The sequence below is a fragment of the Giraffa tippelskirchi genome, chromosome 11 (genome assembly GCF_054371585.1).
Source record: "Giraffa tippelskirchi isolate mGirTip1 chromosome 11, T2T-mGirTip1v1.2.pri, whole genome shotgun sequence".
NCBI lineage: Eukaryota > Metazoa > Chordata > Mammalia > Artiodactyla > Giraffidae > Giraffa > Giraffa tippelskirchi.
Window position 1 is genome coordinate 63,848,100 of NC_137285.1, and position 18,158 is coordinate 63,866,257.

Here is an 18,158-nt window from a genome sequence, read left to right on the forward strand (position 1 = left end):
TGTATTTCTTGGCTTGGTTTTCAAAATACATGTAACCACATTTTTTAAACTCGGTACTTAGATAGATTCAGTCCTTTATTAAAATAGTGCTCCAAGGGAGTAGAGTTTAAAACTCTCTAGCATCTTCCTGCTGAAACAATGAAGAAGGAATTAAATCTTTCTCCTCCAAATTACTTTTTTGTAATTGTGTTGTGTAAAGGTTTATTTGGGGCTTCCCTGGTGGCTCAGGTGATAAAGTGTCTGCCGGCAATGCAGGAGACCTGGGTTCAATCTCTGGGCTGGGAAGATCCCCTGGAGAAGGAAATGGCAACCCACTCCAGTATTCTTGCCTGGAAAATTCCATGGCCGGAGGAGCCTGGTAGGCTACAGTCCATGGGATCACAAAGAGTCACACATAACTGAGCAACTTCACTTGCATAAAGGTTTATATGATTAAAAGGTTGATTAAAAGCTTGTCTATGGTTTAGCTGCTGATTTGGCTCATGCCCAGTTCCATAGAAAAAGAACGGGTAGCTATTGGAGCCTTGCCTCACTGAAGTTTGTACCTTCCTCACATGCTAAACTGTAAATTTGGTTTTATTTTTATGCCAAATGAAATAGAACTTTCCTTTCTTTGTTGCCTGTCAGTGTGCAAGAGTTGATTTATCTAGCTAATAGCTCCAGGCAATATTGAGGGCTGTTATATATGTCAAACCTAGTAAAATGGTAATTTGTGTTTGTATTCCTGTTTTGTTCATGAAGTTATCTGTTGATTTTTTAACTCCTTTTTATATATGTGTTCCCAGTGAGCAACGCAGCCATCAGTTAAATAAACAAATAATTTAACTCTGTTTTGTAAAAATGTAATCACGGCCAGTTAGTGTTGCAATAGGTGATTGTCACAAACTTGAAGCTGACACACTCAGAGCTGAAGACAGAATCAGTAAGCAGCTGAACAGAGCACCATATTTATATCCGAGCACATTAATTTTACCTGTAATGGGAAAATAACTATTAAATAAGACTCCAGGAGACACACACTTTTTTTCTGATTTCAAGGAATAACTGTCCTACATAAATGACAAGTTTGTTGGTCAAGGCAGAATACATCACGTGAAGACAATTGGTAACTTCCCTAGGCTTGCTCTTCCTGAGGAGCCCCAGCTCAGGGTCAGGGCCACATCTCCCAAAGAAATGTCTGCTTAGCTGATCTTTTTGTTTCTCCCTCTGTACTCACAAAAAAATGCATATGTGAGAGGGTCCTCTCTAACATTGCAAAAACAATGATGGGAATCCTTTTATCGTTCCGTCACTCAGAGTCTGATTACCAAATAGTGAATGGAGCCATAGTTCACAAGCTGAGTCATTCTAACCAGGTGGTGGCCTCCTGTGTGTGGGAGGAGCTCAGGTATTTCGGACTCTTTGCCTCTCTGGACTTGAGGTTTCACCCTGGAAGAAGGAAGGGATGAGCAGTGGATCGCCATGAGATTCCAGTTTACTTGGAATTGTATTGATTTCCTCACTTCTGTAGTTGCCATGTACTCAGACCCCTAGTTCTAATATAGTTTCTCCATATAAACTAATACTCATCCTCCTTCTGAAGAAAGACTTTTAGAAGAGTTCCTCTTTAGTTCTTTCTCAGGGGGCAGCCAAAATTTCCCAAGTTGAGGTCCATAAAACACGCACATCATTAAATATTAAATTGTCCAACTCTTCCTCACCACCCACCACCTGTTTTCCCAGATGGAGAAACTGAGGCCCAGAGAGGTCAAACAACCTCCTCAAAGTCACACAGCATCAGGAACTAGACCTGGTGCCCCACGCAAGAGGCTCTCCTCCAACCACTGATTACTAAATTATTCAGTAATGGACAAAATTGTGGCTCAGCTGGTAAAGAATCCACCTGCAATGCGGGAGACCTGGGTTTGATCCCTGGGTTGGGAAGATCCCCTGGAGAAGGGAACGGCTGCCTACTCCAGTATTCTGGCCTGGAGAATTCCATGGACTGTATAGTCCATGGGGTCACAAAGAGTCGGACACGACTGAGAGACTTTCACTTCACTTCACTCACTTGGCAAACAAGTAATCCTAAAAGCAGACTAATTAACTGACTCCCTGCATTGTTTTGGAGTTGTTGGATGTTTCTAGCTCTTTTGAGCATTTTTGTAGGTTGAGAGAGAGAGAGCGAGCAAGTAGAGAGGGGAAAAGAGAGACAGACAGAGATTTGTTTCCATTGGACAAGATTCCCCCTCCTTTGGTGAAAAGAGCCTTGTGTTTAGTGCCATGAGATTGTATTTCCTGCTGCTTACCCCCCCCAATCCCTGTTCTTCCCAGGGATGTTACCTTCACTAAGAAATCAATGATCAAATTAAGGCGATGCCAAACTGTCGCTTAAAATTCCCAGGTGGGATGACTTGTTCCCTTCACTCCAGCGTGAGGTAGTTCCAGCACGAGACTCCTGGGCTGCTAAGTCATCTCGCACCAAACTGTCGGTTTGTTGGCTGAAGATGACAGCACAGGACACATCCAGACAATTTTCTGTCACGTCTGCTGAGAGAAAGGGCAGGGCTGAAGCACAGGAAAGCAAGTTTGAGGAAGACGGAGTTCTTTCTGACCGGATAGAACATTCTCTCCATGTTCTTAATCTATGGCTCTGAAACTGGCTCTTCACCTTGGAAACTGATGTGTTTCTAGGCCTGAAATGATCCTGTTTAACATAAAGGAGGGTGGCAGGGTGACAGGAGTGTACTCCAGGAGAGGTCTCAAACGCCAGAGGGCTCACTGACAAGAAAGAAGGTGCCTGGAGAGAATCTGACAGAACGCAGTTTTGGATAAAGGCTGTCTTTTCTATGATAGGAATGTGGATTAGCTTCCGTTCTTACTCCCAGTCATCTACCCAGCAAGTTGGGATCAGTTAACTCAAAAGGATACAGGCAGAGACAGAAATGATGCTAGTACCATCTGAGGATTACAGAAACCTCTTTCCCTAATTGAGAAAACTGGACACAGCCTGACAGTTTACCCACCCAAAGTAGAAATCACAAAGTCATGCTGACCAGGGAGGGCTGACGGTGGTTAGATGAAAAATGTAGGATTTGAAGTCTTTCTGCTGCCTTTTCTGGGCCACATGATCCTGGAGGAGTGACTTATTCCTTTTACCCTCAGGTTTCTCATCTAGAAAATTAGAAGTAAAAAATATACTGCCTCATAGAGCTGTTGGGAATAATAATTCTTGGGTGTTTTCCATGTGTCAGGCACTGAACTAAGCTGTTTATGTATATTATCTAATTTAATCCTCAAATTAGCTCCAAGAAGTAGGTATTATTAACTTTATATCAGAGATGTGTAAACAGATGCTCAGAGAAGTTGCCCCAAATCACTGGGCTGTGAAGTGTCAGATTAGGGCTTGAACCCAAGCTCTTCTGATGTCACTATTGAGCTCTTAACCATTACTCCCTATGCAAACAAGTTCTTTGTAGTTGCTGACCATTGTACAACTGCTAGTAATTCTTGTAAAGTAAGCACTTGACGGCCATCTTGTAAGGCAACTTCAGTTACATGTTGTCCATTTATTTGGCAGCTGAAAATTTTCAACAGTAATGACCACAATTCATCGAGTGCCCATGCTGTTCTAGGCCCTGTTGGAAGCACTTGAGGTGTTCTGACTTACTGAATCCCCACAAGGGCTTTGTGAAATAGATGCTATTATTATCCCCATTTCACAAATGTGGAAAGGAGGACACTGAAATCTTTAGTAATGACCTCAAACTCCCTCTGCTAGCAGGATGCAGCCCTGGAGTTTAGATCCAGGCAGACAAACTGTATAACTTCTTCCTGTGAGTTGCTGTTGTTGTTCAGTCATGTCTGACTCTTTGTGACCCCATAGACTGCAGCATGCCAGACTTCCCTGTCCTTCACTGTGTCTCAGAGTTTGCTCGAATTCATGTCCATTGAGTCAATGGTGCTATCTAACCATCTCACCCTCTGCCACCCTCTTCTCCTTTAGTCTTCAATCTTTCTCAGCATCAGAGTTTTTTTCCAATGAGTCAGCTCATTGGAAAAGTCCAAAGTATTGGAACTTCAGCTTTAGCATCAGTTTTCCAGTGAATATCCAGGGTTGATTTCCTTTATGATTGACTGGTTTGATTTCCTTGCAGTCTTAGGGACTCTCAAGAGTTTTCTCTAGCACCACAGTTCAAAAGCATCAATTCTCTGGTGCTCAGCCTTCTTTATGATCCAACTCTCACATCCATACAAGACTACTGGAAAAACTATAACTTTGACAATATGGACCTTTGTTGGCAAAGTGATGTCTTTGCTTTTTAATACACTGTCTAGGTTTGTCACAGCTTTCCTTCCAAGGAGCAAGCATCTTTTAATTTCGTGGGTGCAGTCACCATCTGCAGTGATTTTGGAGCCCGAGAAAACCTGCCACTGTTTCCACTTTTTCCCCCATCCGTTTGCCACAAAGTGATAGGACTGGATGCCATCATCTTAGTTTTTTGAATGTTGAGTTTTAAGCCAGCTTTTTCTCTCTCCTCTTTCACCCTTATCAAGAGGGTCTTGAGTTCCTCTTCACTTTCTGCCATTACAGTGGAATTATCTGCATATCTGAGATTGTTGCTATTTTTCCCAGCAATCTTGATTCCAGCTTGTGATTTATCCAGCCTGGTATTTTGCATGATGTACTGTCGATTCGTGGCCTAGGTCTCAACAATGGCCCAGTGAATTCACTTAGTGAGTTCTTGCTTGCCTGTCTGGGAAACTAGAGCCATTGCTGATGTCCCAGGACTGGTACCTGGAAGTCTTCTGTGGAGATTTGTCTGGGCCATCTGGCCAGAGGAATTATGGTTCTCCCTCCAACAGTCTCCTGAGTGTTCCCCAATCCTTATCAGTGAGAGAATCCCTACAAAAAAAGCCCTCAGTTACAGTTTTCCCCAGGCAACCCCAACTGGTAACCCTCCTGATTGCTCAGAACTCCATTCCCAGTCTAGTACTTGTCTTTAAAAACTGGATAACCAGAAATATGAGAAATAGGATAGAGAGGAGGCTCTGAGGAAGTAAACAAATTCATATGCCCTATGGTTGGTTTCTACCAAGCAGCTTTCTGGAAAATCTCTGCTGTTATCCCCATTACATGCTTAGAACATTCCTGTGATGCACAAGGTGGGATCCTTAAACTCTAGAAAGGAACAGAAGTATATTTAATCACAGCTTTCTTAATTGTAAACATGAGAATTTATCTATTTTAAACCATCTTACTGCAAAATAAATTTATTAGAGGGCTAATGGGTAGGTCACAAAATAGTAGGGAGGTCGGAGGAACTCACTCAGAAGTGGAAGAAGCAGCAGGAAAGGGTGCACAGAGCTGTCAAGTACTGTATCCCACCCTGGAGCTGGGACTGGACCCTGGAGGCCCCTGGGCCACCAAGGAATCTTCTGCAATTGCTCCTATTTTTTGTAATACTTGCTTCAGGTTCAAAGCCTTAGGCTGTGATGACCAACTGGGCCATTTTCAAATCCTCTGCCTGCAAAGTAGTTGCCAGCAGTTAGGAAGAGCTAAGACTGAACTTTTCAGCTTTTGATTTGGAGGTTGGGCAGTCAAAAATGTGACAATCATCCCCCTATAGTTACTGATCTCTTTGTTAGGGACCTAATTTACCATATTTAACCCTGAGTAAATTCTGTTGGGTGAAATAGTTCCACTTTTCAACTGTGGAAACTGGAGTTAGAGAGGGTTAACAGCTTAACCAATGCCCACCACTCCCTAACACAGAGTCACCTTTAGCAAGTTGCTTTTCAACTTGAGAAGTGCTGGCTTAGGCCAGAGGACTTGTGCTTATATTCAGAATGCTTGGGTAGAACCTTACCTTTTCTCTTGGTAGAGCTAAGAAAAAAAATGCCCCCTGTAAAGTGCTCTAGAGTCTTCCACATTCTGGCAGGGGCAGGGTCCAAGGTGTCTGAAGGGGAAGACAGTTAATATGAAGTGTAGTCTATAAAATGCACAATTTATTTTGCTATATTCATTTGCATCTGGTATGCACACAGCTGTTAAATATATTCCCAAAGAACAGAAACATTATCCATTTCCATAATTTTTGAATTATAGAAATATTTAGTAAAACTGAAAATACAGCAAGCTTTTATAGGCTGTTAGAGTGATTGAAAGGCCCTGACAACTTCTCATAGTTCACAGTCATGGGAAACATATGTGCAGATCTCCTTATGGGAGCAAAGATGTGAGAGCTTCGTGGGGATCAGTGGAAGAGTCTATGAGATTTTGGAAGACTTGAAACCCAGGAAGGACCACAGAGACCAACTGGGTAGGCTCTCAGCTTAAGCCTAGTCACCACTAGGCCACTGCATGGGGTAGGCGGTACTGACAACACATTCTAGGTAAACTACAACAAATGTGGCCATCCTAACAGGCCAGCAAAATGTCTTTCCTGCTCAGGACCGGAGTGGGGAGTCTTCCAGGATTCACATTCAGGAATATGTCTATTTTTTTCAGCAAGCTTTCTGAACTGTGTCAAATTTATGAAAAGAAACACTTTTTCTTTTCCTCATGTGTTTTTCTTGTAAAATGGAAAGGTAAAATGACAAAGGGAGAGACCACATGTAGAGTCAGGAGCCAGAAGATGTGTTTGAGAATGAGGCCCGCCACTGACTGGCTGCGTTGATCTTGGACACATTGTCACCTAATTCTTCTGAGTCTTGGCTCCTCGAGCACCTCACAGAATCAGTTAGACAAATTTAAAAAATGCCCCACGTAACTTAAAGCGATAGTCAATGAGGTGTTATTCATAAATGCAAACTGGGACGTGATGTGGAACATAATATCTACTAAAATTTGAGTTAAGAAAATAAGCATGCATAGAACATACAATAGATCATTTATTGATCCAAAATCCCAAAGTAGGAAATATGGGGCATTTCTAATGAAGATGGTGGGCTGGGTGTATATTTACTCTTATTACCTCTTAAAACTAATAAAATAACATTAAAAGGATTTGTTATGGGTGTAAACACCAAAGGAAGGATCAGCAAACAGGAGACAATAGCAATAAAACTTAGGATGCTGGAAAGCAATCGAATGAGTGGTAAAAGATATAAAGAAAAGTGAAAGACAATATATTAAATGGAAACGTCTACTGCAGAGTTTTCCAGAGTCCTAGGAGGCGATGGCACCTGGCACTCCTGGAACTGAGGGTGTAATGCCCCTAAAATTAGGAGGACTGGTTGGAAGGGTATTTAAAGAGCAGTTGACCCATGAGTCCGTTCTCCCAGTCCACTCAACCTGGAGACCTCTCTTCCTCTGCCCAACCATGAACTGGTTTCCTGGATCAAGTAAATCGGAGAGTATCTGGCACAAATTGAAGGTTGAATGAATGAATGTATAATGCATAGCAAGGGCCCAGACCTCTTCTTCCAGTGGGCTCCCAAAACTTACTTAGAATGCTGCAAAAATTAGGAAATGTGTTTTATTGAGAGTCTAACCAGCCCAACATGTAAAACTTAAAGATATTGATGTGGGAGATTCTCTAATAAATGACCCAGCCCAATTTATTTAACTAAAATTTTTGAAAGCCTATTATGTGCCAGGTACTTTTCTAAGTCCAAAAGATCCAGCAGAAAAAAGAAAGAATCCTTGCCCTCACAGAGCCCACATTTGAGAGTGGTAAAAGAGATAACGGGGAGAAGCCATCAGAATATTGTAAAGTAATTATTTTCCCATTAAAAAGAAAAATTTTTTTAAAAATCAGAAAAAAGTTAATGAATAAAATACTCAGTGTGTTAGATTGTGATTACTGTGGAGAAAAATTAAGCAAAGGGATAGCAAGTATCTGGAGAAGGGAGAGGAAGCTAAATTTACAAATAAGGTGGATTAAAGAGAGCTGTTGAGAAGGTGATGTTTGAGTAGAGGCTTGGAGGAGCAGGAAGAGTTGTTCAGGAGGCTCACTAGGGGAAGGGATGCCTGGCAGAGGAAACAACAGTGATGGCTCTGGTGTCTGACATGATACCAAAAGAGCCGGAGACCAAGGTGGCAGGGAAGGAGTGAGTGCAAGGTCAAGGAGGTCAAAATACGATCAAAGGGGCTCAGGAGTGTGGTCGGCTGAATGCTGGCCCCCCCAGAGATGTTCTCATCGCCAGAGTCTCTATGTTACCTTATGTGGCCAAAGGGCCTTTGTGGATGTGATCAATCTAAGCATCTTGAGATGGGGAGATTATCCCAGATTATCCAGATGAACCCAGTGAAGTCACAAGGGTCCTTATAAGGGAAACACGGAGATGGAAGAGTCAGCGTCAGAGGAAGAGACGTGAAGATGGAAGCAGCGATGACGAGAGGAATGATATAAGAAAGGGGCCAAGAGCCAAGAAATGCTGGCAGCTTCCAAAAGATGGACAAGCAAGGAGACAGTTTCTCTCTGAGAGCTTCCAGAAAGAACACAGCCCTGCTGACACCTTGATTGTATGAATTCTGACCTCCAGAGCTGTAAGGCAGTAAATTTGTGCTTTTTAAGCCACCAAATTTATGATAATTTGTTACCAAGGTCATAGGGAAACTGATACAGGAGGGAAGGAAGCAGAACTAGAGAAGTCTTTCATTTCATAAAACAAGAACATTAAGAAAGAAATTGGTATTATGTTTAATATAAGTAGAAAAAAAGATCATTATCAAACTCTTCTGAAGTGTTATTTATGGTCTTGGATATGATAACTTTAAAATATTATTTAGCATAAAGCAATTTAAAGCTCTGGAGTGATGCTTAAACATATTTTTCCCTTTAACCCATAAAAATCTGTTCTCCCCATAAGCATTATCCAGATATGACTGGATAACTTAAATCAATGTTAATCTATGTTTTTCCTTCCAATGTTACTACCTTGCCCCTTACTTCTTAGAGTGGATCAGGATGGTATACGCTCCTACCCTAAGGGATTTTTATAAAACTAAGCAGAGGTCACTAAAGCCCAAGTTTGTAGACGCTGGTGAAGAGTTTTACAGTTGGAGTTTAAGCTAAGAGGTAGGTGGAGGGAGGGAAGGCGCAGAGGTTTCTGGGGATGCCAGTGTAGACAGAGGCGCAGAGAGCTGTGGGTTCCATGGAGTGGCTTTCTCCTTCTCAGTGCCCCACGAGAAAACAAGACATAGAAAACACTGATTTGTAAGAAATAAAAGACTAGTTTATTTTTTATTTTTACAACTAGACCAATACTGCTGGCTTTACTTTATACAGCTTCCAGGAAACAAACAGATACCTGTTGCGTTTTTTTGCCTCTTCATGGAGAAGAAGGCAGTTTATCTCAGCCCTCATAGGAGACGAAGCCCAGCGCTGAGAGCTGAAGGAAGTGGTCCATCTGGAGGCAGGGAGAGGAATGTCTTCCTAGGGACTGGGTAGGGGATGCGCATGGGGTGCTGTGACTGTGAGCCGTGCCATGGAGCCAAGGATACTGGTTGAGAAGGACAACGAAAGCCTTTAGAGGATGCTGAAGTCTCTGGGTCTCTTGATCCACGGGGCAGACTTTTGGGAGGAGTGTCCCAGAAGACACCTGGAGTAGCTGAGCCTCACGACAGGAGAGGACTAGCCCTCCCCAGCCGCCCACTGTCGGGATAGTGATAGGCTAAGATCCAGGCCCTCACCAGCCGCCCACTGTCGGGATAGTGATAGGCTGAGACCCATGCCTCTTGCCCCTGTTTCAGGTTCCATATAGGCCCCTGGGAATCTCACCACATTCTAGGGGAAAGAGGTTTTAATACCTGCTACAACTCTGTCTCTTTCTGTAGAAGCCTTGTGGACCAGACTTTGTTTGTGTGGTTTAATGAGAGTAGTCCCCTCCATGGGTCAGCCTGCAGTCAGTGGGTGGCACTGCTTAGATGCTCAACCTATGTGAACCTCATCTTCTTGCTTTTAGTATAGAGACTGAAACACAAGCTTTCACAACTAAAACTTTTGAGCTGAGTGGAAAACTCCTGTTATAGCAATTCCCTCTCAACCAAACCCAGTCTAAAGCAAAATCAAGTCAAACTACCAAACAGCAACCATACCACAAATGAACAAGAGGTAAGATCAAGTATTTTAAAAGGTCTGTAGCATCCTGAGGTACCACAAAACATAGGAGAAAAAAAAATATCAAGACAGTTTAGAAAAAAAAAAAAAGAATTCAACAATAACATCACTAAGTCTCATAAAATTCAGTGCATTTTATTACTTCCAATGCTCCATAAGTGTCCAAAATGGCTGTAAAGACTGAGTGAACTGTTTTAAAGGGGTGAGAGGGGTGTGGAAAAAAATCTTTCAAGTGGCAAAATTGTAAATCTAAATTTCGGAGCTTGGGAAAACAGTTGGCCTTGAGTAGAAAATGTGATCCTTTTTGTAGAACCTCGGCTTTTGGCTTCTAGAATTACTGCTGTCTCTCCTGTCAGTCATTGCTCCAAACGGCCTGGAGACAGTGGTTTCACACAGCAAACTGGAACCTCCAGCACATAGAAGCCTGGTGCTTTGGGTGTTAGCAAAAGCTGTGGTATTCCAGTGTTGCTGCCAAGAGATTTGAAGGTTATGTGAAGAGTTCCAGAAATCAAGAGCCACGTAGATATTATGTGAAGCACAGTGAAGAAAATGCCTTTTAATATATTATCACCAAAGGTTGATGCTAAAACCATGCATATGATGGAATCTGAATTGCTCTTTTCTAAGCTGATTCCTTTCAGGCTCTCAGTTCAGTTCAGTTGCTCAGTTGTGTGTGACTCTTTGTGACCCCATGGACTGCAGCACACCAGGCCTCCATGTCCATCACCAACTCCTGCAGCTTGCTCAAACTCATGTCCATCAAGTCATCCAACCATCTCATCCTCTGTTGTCCCCTACTCCTCCTGCCTTCAACCTGTCCCAGCATCAGGGTCTTTACCAATGAGTCAGTTATTCACATCAGGTAGCCAAGGATTTGGAGTTTCAGCTTCAGCATCAGTCCTTCCAAAGAATATCCAGGACTGATTTCCTTTACGATTGACTGGTTTTATCTCCTTGCTGTCCAAGGGACTCTCAAGAGTCTTCTCCAACATAAAGGATTAACCAAGGCTGCCATCAGCTTAGTGGCTGTGAGTTGCTGTCTGCCTCTTTCTGCAGGGACCTAGGACTATCTGGTCCATTCCTCTGCACCCTACTCTAGACTTCCTTTCTGGTCTTGACGCCCCCAGGTGATTGCTTCCTGGTCACCTTGGTGGGAGCTCCAGGATGCAACACCTGCTCTGTTTTATGTCCCAGACAGACCTCTGACCACATTCAGTGAAAACCTCATCAGGGCTCAAGTCCTTTGCATTTTAGTGGTGCCATTTGTTAAATCTATTGGCTATTTTGCATTTGTATTTCTTGGACATGGATTTTGAGAAGCTGGGACAGTCTACAAATGAGAAAAGCCTCATTTCCCTGGGATCTGGAAGAGGGCAATTACTTGACTGTGGAGCAGTTCATTCTGCATGATGACTCATTCAGATAAGGAATCCAGAGTCCAATCTTGGCTTCAGTTATAGACTCCTTGGTTACTCTAACCATATTTTATTTATTCATGATTCTATTTATTCATTTAATTGGCCAAGAACTTTGGTCATCTGGATAAATATTTTAGTGCAGCATTTAAAAAAAATTAATGCCAGCAATCCATGATAAACAAAATATCAACATTTTCCATAAAGATGGGAGCAGTATGACTATCCTTCTTCTTGCCTCTGGCTCCATTATGGTCTGGCTCAGCAGGGCAACTGATCCTATCTGTGCAGTATTTTCTTACATCACTCATGACACTAAACATGTGTGTTTTCCCCACTGTATACTTGTATACAACACTGTATACTTGTCATTTTTTCCACACCAGCTCTCCAACTCTCCATCACCAATTGGGTGTCCAACAATTCAATTCAATTCAATTCAATTCAATTCTGACAGTTAAGCAGACCATAGGTTATAAGCTCCAGACCCATAAGACTTTCCCACTTGAGATGCCAATTGCAAGTGGGGTGCCCAAGATACCCACACTTCTTCCTGCTGACTACCAGAGTCACCTCCTTAGGATAAACTCAGGTGTGCTTGAAAAGGCATGTTATGACGAACAAAATATGCTCTTGTCACTCAGGAAATTCCAAGGGCTTTAGGAGTTCTTTGCCAGGAATCAGAGACAAGACCAATATGCATTTGCTGTTATACCACACTATCTGTGCTTAAAATTTTGGTATTTTTTCATTAAGGATTTTCCCATTGATTTTGATTTTTAAAAATATTATTTGTCTTGACTACTGAGCTTTTGGACACTCCCTTAAATTTGGTGCCTAGATGAGTGCCTTATTCATCTCCCCCTAGGGCCTTGCTTCTCATCCTCCCATTTTGGGACCCTGACAAAAGTAGAGGTGGTAAGGCCTTTAATATAATTTGTACATATATCAAATAATTTAATGACCACTATTTATTGTTGTTGTTGTTCAGTTACTAACTGGTATCTGACTCTTTGTGACCCCATGGACTGCAGTACGCCAGGCTTCCCTGTCCTTCACTATCTCCCAGAATTTGCTCTAACTCATGTCCATTGAGTGGGTGATGGACATCCAACCATCTCATCCTCTGTCACCCCCTTCTCCTCACACCCTTAATCTTTCCCAGCATCAGGGTCTTTTCCAATGAGTCAGCTCTTCACATTGGGTAGCCAAAGTATTGGAGTTTCAGTTTCAGAATCAGTCCTTCCAATGAACATTGGAAGGGTTGATTTCCTTTGGGATGGACTGGTTTGATCTCCTTGCAGTCCAAGGGACTCTCAAGAGTCTTCTCCAGTGCTACAATTTGAAAGCACCAAATTCTTTGGTGCTCAGCCTTCTTTATGGTCCAACTCTCACATCCTGGTATGTGACCAGTATCTACTGGTATGTGACCAGTATACCATTATAGAGACCAGTCAACTTTACCTGTACAGATCTATGCAAATCAGTGGAATCACTGAGCAGGAGATGGGGCTACTGAGCAGAAGACTTAGGGTCAAATTACTACCTCATCTGTGCTCACAGGCTGGACATCTCTAGGGTAACAGTTACCCTAGGCAGTGGGTTACAGCCTCAAATCAACTTAGAGTCTTTGGTTGAAATGACCTCTCTGGGCCTCAGTTTCCTTTCATATATAAGAAAACTTGGGGTTAACCTTTCTAATATTATTTTTTGTTAGCTCTAAATATTTACAGCTCAATTTTGTTTTTCTCAAAGTAGGTCTACAAAGTGATTTTTCTAAAAATTAGCCTTTAAAAATGTACATCCTCATTTTATATGATGGTGAATTTTGCAAATTGGAAAAGTACAGAGGAGAAAATAAAAATTGTCTCTTGTTCTACTTCCCAGGGATAATTGCTATTGATATTCTAGTATATCTAGTCCACACACACACACACACTGTCTATTAAATGCACACTGATTTTGGAAATCTTTATAGGTTTAGGAGACGAATGGTGGCTGGAAAGATGGTAATGAGGAAATCTTCATTCATCCAGGACCTACTTTGGGCAAGCTCTGTGTCAGAGTTTAATTTTCACAACCATTTTATCTCCATTTTTACATATGAGAAAACTGAGGTTTAGAAAGGTTGAATGACTTTCCCTAGTCATGTTCTGAGTGAATCAATAACCCAGGCCAGTCAGACGCTGGGTCCATATGTAGGAAAAGCCTGGATTATTATTAACTATTAAAATAGAAATTAAATAGAGTATTAAATACATACTATTTCCATCACTCTTGTGGCAAAAAGCAGTATGGAAACAAAAGCTTCCCTCCATGTATGAGTATGTATATTTTTATTAAAATTGAATATAGTGTGGCACTCTGAGAGTTCAAATTTAGATAAAGTCTATATGACATTCAAAAGAGTTGTTTTTCTCCTCTGCTTCTAGAGAGCGTCTTTTCCTGGACATATTTAATTCAGGTTTTGGCAAAAATGGCTTCATGGAATTTTTTCTGAGTAGAAGAGAGGCAACTTTTTATTGAGTTTGGAAAACACATACCTAACATCAGTGCTGATCAGCAGAGATGAAGCAGAGCTCTCTTTTCTACTTTAAAGCTATAATTTAAAATATGTTGCTAAAAGGAGAGTCAAAACTGGTAACTGATAAGTCTCTAGTGTTCAGGTGCTGCACAGGTGCTTGGGTTGGGGGTTTGAGACCTATGTTACAAGGTAACATCTCACAGCTGCCTTCTAGGAGGAGTTGACGGGCAGAACTTTACCCATCTGCTGTCAGAAACCCATGGGAACTAACCTGCAATACGCTTGCATGTTTGGGTTAACTTTCTCACTTAAAGAGAATCTAGATTGAGGAAAGGACAATATTCCACAGACCAAACTGAAGTGTTTGAGCTGACAATGGACTTTTTGTAAAATGTTTTTACCATTCCCCAACATTTCAAAAAGACGGAAGACTGAATAACGATGCCAAGAAGAGCAGGTTGGATGCTGACTCTTGGTCCTTGCCATTCGGGGGTTGGAATTAGCCTCTTCCTGTCTCTTGTTTCCTATCAATGAAACCCAAGATAGAAAACTTCCTGTCACCTTCTCAACTCTCATCCTCGTTGCTATGTTTTGAGAAGATAATATCTGCCTGTAGATCTATACAGTGAATTGCTAGAAAGAATACTGCATAAAATCTCTGGTATGATGCTCTGCCCCCATGGCTAGGACAAGGCAACCCATGTGGGGAACCCGGAGACAGGACACCTTTCCTCCCTCCCCCTCTTCAGAGTCTGATTTAATTGCAGCTTATTCCACAGATGGGAGAGTCAGGCTAGTTAGAACTTAATCTACTTAGCTGTAAATAATCTTGCCCATATCCCAATTTCTTCATCTGCAAATTGGAACTAATATTTACGTTGTAGCTCAAAGGGGATTTAGTCAGACCTAATGAGATCAGCTGTGTCGTGGGTTTGGCGCTGGTTGGATGGAAGGCATTATATAAATATGCCGTCATTTTCATTAAGATTATTTTCATCATAATTTTATGCTAAACACAGCTGTGGCAACATGTGTTTTAAAGATTTAAATAAACATTCCAAAATTTGTGAAACCTGATTCACTTTTGCCCAATTTGGCTAAATTTGCCATCATTTTGAAAATTCTGAAGGCAAGGCTTTCAATTCACAAAGCCTCTCCCTGTGGCAGAGTTTATACACTGACAAGCATAATTTTCTTTTGGGAGCTCTTTGAAAACACGGCAAAATTGTCCAACATGTTAGTCTGGCAGTTTGGAGTGGGGTTCCCTTAAAGGAACTGTGTGAGGGGAGAGTCACTCAAAAACAGAAAACGTGGGGCCACCTCAAAATCTGCCTACCACCTAACACAAAAGCTTGATTTCTAGAAAAGTAGAACAAATAGAAGAGGCTTAAGCAGTTTCTCGGTTTGCGTGTTTAACATGGGGATCACATCACGGCCATGTCAAATATTGGCCATGGGCCACTGACATCTTGAGCTGTATTAATAACTGTTTGCTTCACCTTTCCCCAGGATTAAGTGTGTGATGACCCAGCTGCACAATTTAAATGACCCAAAATATTGAATCAATGGTGCCCTGGGTGTGTTTCCTGGAACTAGCCTTAAGCAGGATTATGCTAGCAAAAAGCATTCAAATCTTTGGCCCACTCCCCAAAGACTGTTGGTCTTAAAGGGCTTTGAGGGGTAGGACCACAATTCCCAAGTTTCCTTTGCTGTGATACAGATAAGTAATCAGCTAAATAGGAGTCACTTCACAGACTGCATATTTTGGCCTTTGCCAACATGCCCACAGCTGAATGCACTCAGTGGTGAGCAGTGATTAGTCAAGTTCACAACCTTTTGTTGACTTTTTAATGTATCTTTAGACAACCGTATCCTTATTCTCAAATAGATTACATACCCAGTGATTGCCTGCCTTGGTTTTGTAACATTTCAGGCTACCTCCAAGTTGCCTTAGAGTTTATACATTTTAGAAATATTTTTCTCTGACTTACTTAAAGAATAAACACATACACAATAGTGCTTTGAGGAAGCAAATATTTAAGCCAAATATTGTTTCCCAGGTGGCGCTAGTGGTAAAGATGCGAGAGAGGAGGGTTTTGATCCCTGGGTTGGGAAGATGCCCCGGAGGAGGAAATGATGACTCACTTCAGTATCCTTGCAGAAGCCTGGCAGTCCATGGGGTCACAAAGAGTCACACACACACACACACACACACACACACACACACACACACAATTAATTGTTTGGGAGAATCTGACATAAACTGATGATGGTAGTGATGACCAGATTTAGAGTTTTTTGTTGACTGAAGCTTCAGGGATGCTCTAGGGAAATGGAGATACCTAAAAAAAAAAACATGCTAAGGAAGGTGAAACATTGTTTCTAGGAGACAAAAGAAAGGAGATATTTTGTTTTTCTGCATAATGATAATATAGTTTGTTAAGCCAAAGAATCTCAAACCTTAGGAAAACACTACCTTGGGAAAAAGCTTATTTCTAAGCAGACTTTTAAAGCAAATTGTACACACGCATTGTCTCATTCTGTAGGTTGAGTGTTCAGCCAAGATAGTACAACTGATCAAATTTGCTGGATGAATCTGCTGCTGGCTGTCTCTAGGACTCAACTCGAGGACAACGCTTCAAGTGACTTCTTTCCTAAGCCAGTTCATAAGAGTAGTAGGAAATCAGTGTTTTCCAAGAAGACATAGCTGCACTGTCCTTAGAGAGGCACCCTCTGCACTCCCCATCCAAGAAGGCAAGAATATGAAATATATCCCTAAAGGTTCCAATAAATATCTGAGAGAGCTTTTAGGGTCAGGGTAGAGATGGGAGGCAGCTCTTCAGGTGTCCAGGAAGCGGGAGAATGCAGAGCCACTGTAATTCTGGCATCTGTGTAGTGTGAACCCATTGATGGTATGGCAGGAAGGAAAATGTAAGCCCCAAAGGTGTCCACATCCCAATCTCTGGAACCTGTGAATACGTTACCTTAAATAAAAGGGATTTTGAAGATGTGATTAAGTTAAAGACCTTGAATTAGGGAACTTTTCCTGGATTATCTTGCTGTTTCCAATATAGTTCTGTAAGAGCGAGAGTTCCAATAAGAAGGAGGTAGGAGGATCAGAGGAAGGATATGAGCTAGTGTGATGATGGAGCAGAGAGAGAAAGGAAGAGACTACACGGTTGGAATTAGAGGTAGAAGGTGAGTCCATGAGTTGGAAATGCAGACAGCCTTTAGAAGATGAGAGGCAAAGAAACAGATTCTCCTCTAAGTCTTTATTTTTTTTTAAATAAATTTATTTATTTTAGTTGAGGGCTAATTACTTTACAGTATTGTAGTGGTTTTTGCCATACATTGACATGAATCAGCCATGGGTTTACATGTGCTAAGCCTTTAAAAGGAAGGCAGCCCTGTTGACCCATTCCAGATTCAACAAGGAAGTAAAATTAGAGCTGGATAAATTATCTGAGGATCTAATGTAGTCATGACTCCATCACAGAACCCCACCGCTGAGAATGACTTCAAGAAAAAACATTGAAAACCTCTAATGGAAAAAGATCTGAAAAAGAAATATACATATATATGTGTCTGTGTGTGTGTATGGCTTCCCTGATGGCTCAGATGGTACAGAATCTGCCTGCAATGCAGGGGACCTGGGTTCTATCCCTGAGTTGGGAAGATCCCTGGAGAAAGGCATGGCTACCTACTGCAGTGTTCTTGCTTGGAGAATTCCATGTATAAAGGAGCCTAGTGGGCTACAGTCCAAGGGATTGCAAAGAGCTGGACACGACTGAGTAACACTAACTAATATATATATATATATAAACTTAATACATAATAATAATTATATAATTTTATTTTAATTATTTTTGGCCACATCGTGCAGCATGTGGGATCTTAGTTCCCAAATCAGATATTGAACTCGTGCCCTCTGCAATGGAAGCATGAATTCTTTTTTCAAAAAATTAATTATTTTAATTGGAGTCTAATTACTTTACAATATTGTGGTGGTTTTTGCCATACATTGACGTGAATCAGCCATGGGTGTACCTGTGTCTCCCATCCTGAACCCCCCTCCCACCTCACTCCCCAGCCCATCCCTCAGGGTCATCCCAGTGCACCAGCCCTGAGCACCCTGTCTCATGCATTGAACCTGGACTGGCAATCTATTTCACA

At 41.8% G+C, this 18,158-nt stretch overlaps 1 protein-coding gene across 3 annotated transcripts in view; it reads right to left on the reverse strand.

Annotated features, from left to right (window-relative positions):
* The window catches only part of LOC145525598 (uncharacterized), a 94,384-nt gene that overhangs the window by 70,676 nt on the left and 5,550 nt on the right, over positions 1-18,158 (reverse strand). The window contains exons 2-3 of one of the 3 annotated variants that reach the window (XR_014068318.1): positions 5,850-5,939; positions 2,323-2,526 (exon numbers count right to left, since the gene is read on the reverse strand). The exons of 1 other annotated variant lie outside the window; for it this stretch is intronic. The gene's annotated coding sequence lies outside the window, so the exon portion shown is untranslated. Of the gene's footprint in view, positions 1-1,307; positions 1,429-2,322; positions 2,527-5,849; positions 5,940-18,158 lie in introns of all 3 variants that reach the window. One more of the 3 variants, XM_081539054.1, reaches the window with a different exon arrangement.